This window comes from Ovis canadensis, chromosome 19 (genome assembly GCF_042477335.2).
Source record: "Ovis canadensis isolate MfBH-ARS-UI-01 breed Bighorn chromosome 19, ARS-UI_OviCan_v2, whole genome shotgun sequence".
Lineage (NCBI taxonomy): Eukaryota > Metazoa > Chordata > Mammalia > Artiodactyla > Bovidae > Ovis > Ovis canadensis.
Window position 1 is genome coordinate 66163739 of NC_091263.1, and position 6000 is coordinate 66169738.

Consider the following 6000-nt stretch of genomic DNA (forward strand, 5'->3'; position numbering starts at 1 on the left):
CACCTCCTAGACTTGAAGAAGCAATCTTTTCTCTTTCCTCCACTTCTTATAGCCTATTGGGTAGTGGACTTTGAATTCAGATTTCTAGCAAGATCTGACTGCCATCCTTCATCCACTTATCTTAGACTCAGAGGGTATTGTAAAACAAACAAACAAAAAATGCTGCCCACTATTGTAGTTTTATAAGGATTAAGTCATTAGCCAGTGCAGTTGCTAACCTACAGTATATCCTGGGAGGAATTCAGGATGAAGCATTCTGTGTTTTAGATATATGGGCCCCTAAATAGTTAAGCATATTAAAAAGCAGAGACAACAAAGGTCCATCTAGTCAAAGCTATGGTTTTTCCAGTAGTCATGTATGGATGTGAGAGTAGGACCATAAAGAAAGGTGAGCACCGAAGAACTGATGCTTTTGAATTGTGGTTTTGGAGAAGACTTTTGAGAGTCCCTTGGACTGTGAGATCAAACCAGTCAACCATAAAGGAAATCAGTGCCGAATATTCATTGGAAGGACTGATGCTGAAACTCCCAACACTTTGGCCACCTGATGTGAAGAAATGACTCACTGGAAAAAACCCTGATGCTGGGAAAGATTGAAGACAGGAGGAAAAGGGGATGACAGAGGATGAGATGGTTGGATGGCATCACTGACTCGATGGGCATGAGTTTGAGCAAGCTCCAGAAGTTGGTGATGCAGACGGAAGCCTGATGTGCTGCAGTCCATGGGGTCGCAAAGAGTCGGACATGACTGAGCAGCTGAACTGAATTGAAATAGTTAAGATGCATATCTAAGGAAGAATTTCAATGACCCTAGATTCTAGAAAAGCACTGAAATCATTAACTTGAGATATGTTATGTGATTAGCAGTTAACTTTTTATGACTGACTGCATGCATTTCTCAGCCCTGAAATTCATATATACAACTGGCCCCTCTTCTATCACTTCAGGGGAGTTCTTCTGAGCTATCTGAGAGACTGTCTCCTAGGCTCAGTCCTCAGTAAGCTACCAGCATAAAACTAAAACATTCTAAACTAAATGTTTTGATAAAGTGAATACATAGATTTGACAGTTGATAAAATAATTAACAGCACATGCAAACGTAGCAGTTTATACTATTGTGCAAATATCTGAAGCTGTCCTGAATATAACTGCAATACAGATAAAAATGTAAGAATTAAAAAATTGGATTTGACATACCTCTAAAATAGTTTGGCAAGAACAGCTGTATTTTAGAGGGCAGTGGATAGTACACATCATCCTCAGGAAACTGAGACAGCAATGAAAGAGATTTAGGTATATAGAATTTGGAGCTGGAAGAAATAGATTTGAATTGTGCCTACACTGCCTAACTTCAAGGTTTTGTCAACCTAAAGAAAAATGCACAACATAAGAGCTGTGAGTTTACATTTTATTCATGGACCTTACTGAGGACTAGAGCCTGGGAGACAGCCTCTCGTTAGCTCTGAGGGGACTGCTCTGAAGAAACAGAGAAAGAAGTTAACTTATATATGATTTTTAAGCAATTATTTATGTTTTTTTTTTTGTAGTTTTGCTGGGTCTTTATTGTTGCATGGGGTTTCTCTACTCATGGAGAGCTGCTGCTACCTTCTAGTTGCGGTGCTCAGGCTTCTCACTGTGGTGACTTCCTTGTTGCAGAGCATGGGCTCTAGGGCATGTGTGCTTCAGTAACTGAGGCAGGTGGGCTCAGTAATTGTGGCTCCCAGACTCTAGAGCACAGGCTCAGCAACTGGTGCACGGATTTAGTTGTTCCACAGCATATGGGACCTTCCTGGAACAGGGATCAAACTCATGTCCCCTGCATTGGCAGGTGGATTCTCTACCACTGAGCCACCAAGGAAGTCCCTACATATGAATTTTGGCTAGAAAATATATGCAGTCCAGCATACATCTTGATTATAGATTACTTTTATTCACAAAGAATAAATAACTCAAGCTAATTATTTTTTCTAGTACTTTTCTATGTATGGAAAGATGCAAGACTATGGGTTCATTAAAATTCTTCTTAAGATCTATATCTAACTATCTAAGGGGTCTGCTTGTCCAAAGCACAGAGTTCCTCATCCTTTTTCATCCTGAATTCCGCCAAGTGCAATGTTGGTCAGCAACTACAGTGGCTAACTTCATACTTGTAGAACTGGATAGTGAGCAACATTCATTGTTTCACAGTTCACTCTGTTCTGCTGCCGGGCACTGCAACCTTAAAAAGACAGTTATACCCCTCCAGCCAACACACACACACACGTGCGCGCACACGCCCCCTTATTTCATTATCAACAGGCTGGACATAAAGAACATTTTGTCCAGCAAGTTTATATGAGCAACTGTGGAACTACAGCAGGTAAGGTGGACTTAATAATTTGCAAACTTTTGAGCAGGAAAAGAGTTATATTATTTATTATTTGTTTTTATTCAGGGAAGGTATTGGGCAGAAGCTACCTAGGTATATAATTTCCCTGGAAAATGTATAAAAACTATACAACTGGCTTGTACTGTAGTATTTTCAATAATGCTAGTAAGCTGCTGATAAATATGCTATGGTTTTCACTTCAATAATGTTATAGGTTACTAAGTATTAACACCAACGTCATCATATAATGGGAGATTAAGGATATGGGAGAGAGTATTCAGTGTTTTGAATCTTCCCATTTCTTATTGTCTGTTGACCCACATGTGTCACTGCACTTTCTAGTAACTGCTGGTCTTACCTCAGAAATAAATCTCGACTTTAAAACAGGTCATTGAAAAAGTCTTGGTGCTCATGCTTTACCGAAGCATCCCCTGCAGACATTCTTTACTACCTACTTTTCTGGCATCATCATCTTTTTTTTTAAGATTTTTTCCCAGGTTTTTTTGTTGTTGTTGTTTGTTTGTTTGTTTGTTTGTTTGGTTGGTTGCACTGGATCTTTGTTGCTGTGCAAGGGCTTTCTCTAGTTGCGGACAGCGGGGGCCGCTCTTCATCGCGGTGCACAGGCTTCTCATTGTGGTGGCTTCTCTGTTGTGAAGCAGAAGCTCTTTCTAGACGCACAGGCTTCAGTAGTTGCAGCTCACAGGCTCTAGATCTCGGGCTCGGTAGTTGTGGTACATGGGCTTAGTTGCTCTGTGACACGTGCTATCTTCCCAGACCAGGGATCAAATAGTGTCGCTAGCATTGCAAGGTGGACTCTCATGCACTGTGCCACCAGGGAAGTCCTGACATATTCTAAAATTCTATTTTTTTAAGGTAGCCAGGTGACACATTTATTCTGAATCTTTGAATCCAAACCCTTATACAGATAAATCTAATACATTATTGTTTTAGGTAAAAAGGTAAAAATAAAGGAGTACAAAGTTGGAGGACTTATATACAAAAGAGTGTTGTCTGCCATCTGCTTGATCTACAAGGATTGACTCATTAGCCACTGCAGTCACTGATCTTCACACACCCTGAAAGGAGTTCAGGGTGAAGATCAGAAACGAGGCACGCTGTGTTCTGGGGAAACTGGCAGAACAGGCTTTCAGATAGGTAGATATTTTCAGGAGAAAATTTTATGAACTCAATGTCTGGCATCTTCCCATACTTAGAAAAGCACTAAAATCATTAACTGAGACATCTCCTCATGGCTAGCGCCAGCTTCTACCAAGATGGGTGCTGGATTGCACATACTCCTTTGCCAAAATCACATATATGCTGACTTACCCCCTTACCACTTCAGAGCAGTTCTTCAGAGCTATCAGAGAGGCTCTCTCCCAGATTATAGTCCTCAGTGAGCCCACAAATAAAACTGAAACTCACAGCTTTTATGTTGTGTGTTTTTATTTCAGTTGACATTATCATAGAGCCATAATTAAAATAGTATGGTTTGAGCTCTTGTATAGACAAATAGATAAATGGAACAGAAGAGTGTCCAGGAATAGACCCACACATACATATATTCCCTTCTAAAATTCTATTTTTGAGATCATTTTTTTCTCATGACCAATTCAGTTCAGTTCAGTTCAGTTCAGTCGCTCAGTCATGTCCTAATCTTTCCGACCCCATGAGTCACAGCACGCCAGGCCTCCCTGTCCATCACCAGCTCCCAGAGTTCACTCAGACTCTCATCCATCGAGTCCGTGATGTCATCCAGCCATCTCATCCTTGTTCATCCCCTTCTCCTCCTGCCCCCAATCCCTCCCAGCATCAGAGTCTTTTCCAATGAGTCAACTCTTCCCATGAGGTGGCCAAAGTACTGGAGTTTCAGCTTTAGCATCATTCCTTCCAAAGAAATCCCAGGGTTGATGTCCTTCAGAATGGACTGGTTGGATCTCCTTGCAGTCCAAGGGACTCTCAAAAGTCTTCTCCAACACCACAGTTCAAAAGCATCAATTCTTTGGCGCTCAGCCTTCTTCACAGTCCAACTCTCACATCCATACATGACCACAGAAAAAACCATAGCCTTGACTAGACGGACCTTAGTCGGCAAAGTAATGTCTCTGCTTTTGAATATGCTATCTAGGTTGGTCATAACTTTTCTTCCAAGGAGTAAGCGTCTTTTAATTTCATGGCTGTAGTCACCATCTGCAGTGATTCTGAAGCCCCCAAAAATAAAGTTTGACACTGTTTCCACTGTTTCCCCATCTATTTCCCATGAAGTAGATGGGACTGGATGCCATGATCTTCGTTTTCTGAATGTTGAGCTTTAAGCTAACTTTTTCGCTCTCCTCTTTCACTTTCATCAAGAGGCTTTTTAGTTCCTCTTCACTTTCTGCCATAAGGGTGGTGTCATCTGCATATCGGAGGTTATTGATATTTCTCCCGGCAATCTTGATTCCAGCTTGTGTTTCTTCCAGTCCAGCGTTTCTCATGATGTACTCTGCATAGAAGTTAAATAAGCAGGGTGACAATATACAGCCTTGACGTACTCCTTTTCCTATTTGAAACCAGTCTGTTGTTCCATGTCCAGTTCTAACTGTTGCTTCCTGACCTGCATACAGATTTCTCAAGAGGCAGGTCAGGTGCTCTGGTATTCCCATCTCTTTCAGAATTTTCCACAGTTTATTGTGATCCACACAGTCAAAGGCTTTGGCATAGTCAATAAAGCAGAAATAGATGTTTTTCTGGAACTCTCATGACCAATTACTCCAGGGAAATGAACTAGGCAATGTAATTGCATCAGACACAGTTCATTCCAAATAACCCAAGGAAAGAAAAAACATTAAATATTTAGACTTCATTTCCTGGTTAATGATGGATCTCTATGAGAATTTGTATGTTGTGTGGAATTTTTTCTGCCTTACTGTCAACATCTCCGTATTTCCACAGTTCTTCTGCCACCATGAAGGGGGTCTTCTCTAGTGCCATTCTTGTTCTGGTCATCTCCATGTGGGCTGCCTTCGCAGTTGGTGAGTTCTGTGTCCTTACTGTGCCCACATTTTCTGCTGTATATTCACGATCAGGGAATAGTTAGAAGTAAAGTAGAAATGCTGTCCTGTTTTATTTAAGTCTAATTCTTCAGAGTCATGCAGACACTAAACCCCCAGAAAGAAAGGATTCACACAGTGCTATTGGTATCAAAACTGGTGGTTGAAAACAAAGCTGTATTGGTATAGGGAAATGACACTAGACACTAAATCCACAGGAACAAAGGATGAGAACCAGAAGTGGTGAATAATACGTTAATATTACAAATTCACTAAATATATACTCACTGTCCTTTCTTCTCTAAGCTTCTTTAAAAGACATGAAATTGTATAATAATTATAGCAATCTATTGTTGGGTTTGTGACTAATATAAATGTAATGTGTATAACAACAATGTAATAAAAGGAAGGACAGAGCTATATAGGAGTAACATTTCTATATATCACTTGAATTAAAATTGTATAAATCTGAAGTCTATTCTGATAAGCTAAAATAAATACAGTAAGCAGCAGTGCAACTACTAAAAAACAAAAAAAAGAAAATTCAAGGATTTCCTTGGTGGTCCAGTGGCTAAGACTCTACGGTCACAACGTAGGGAA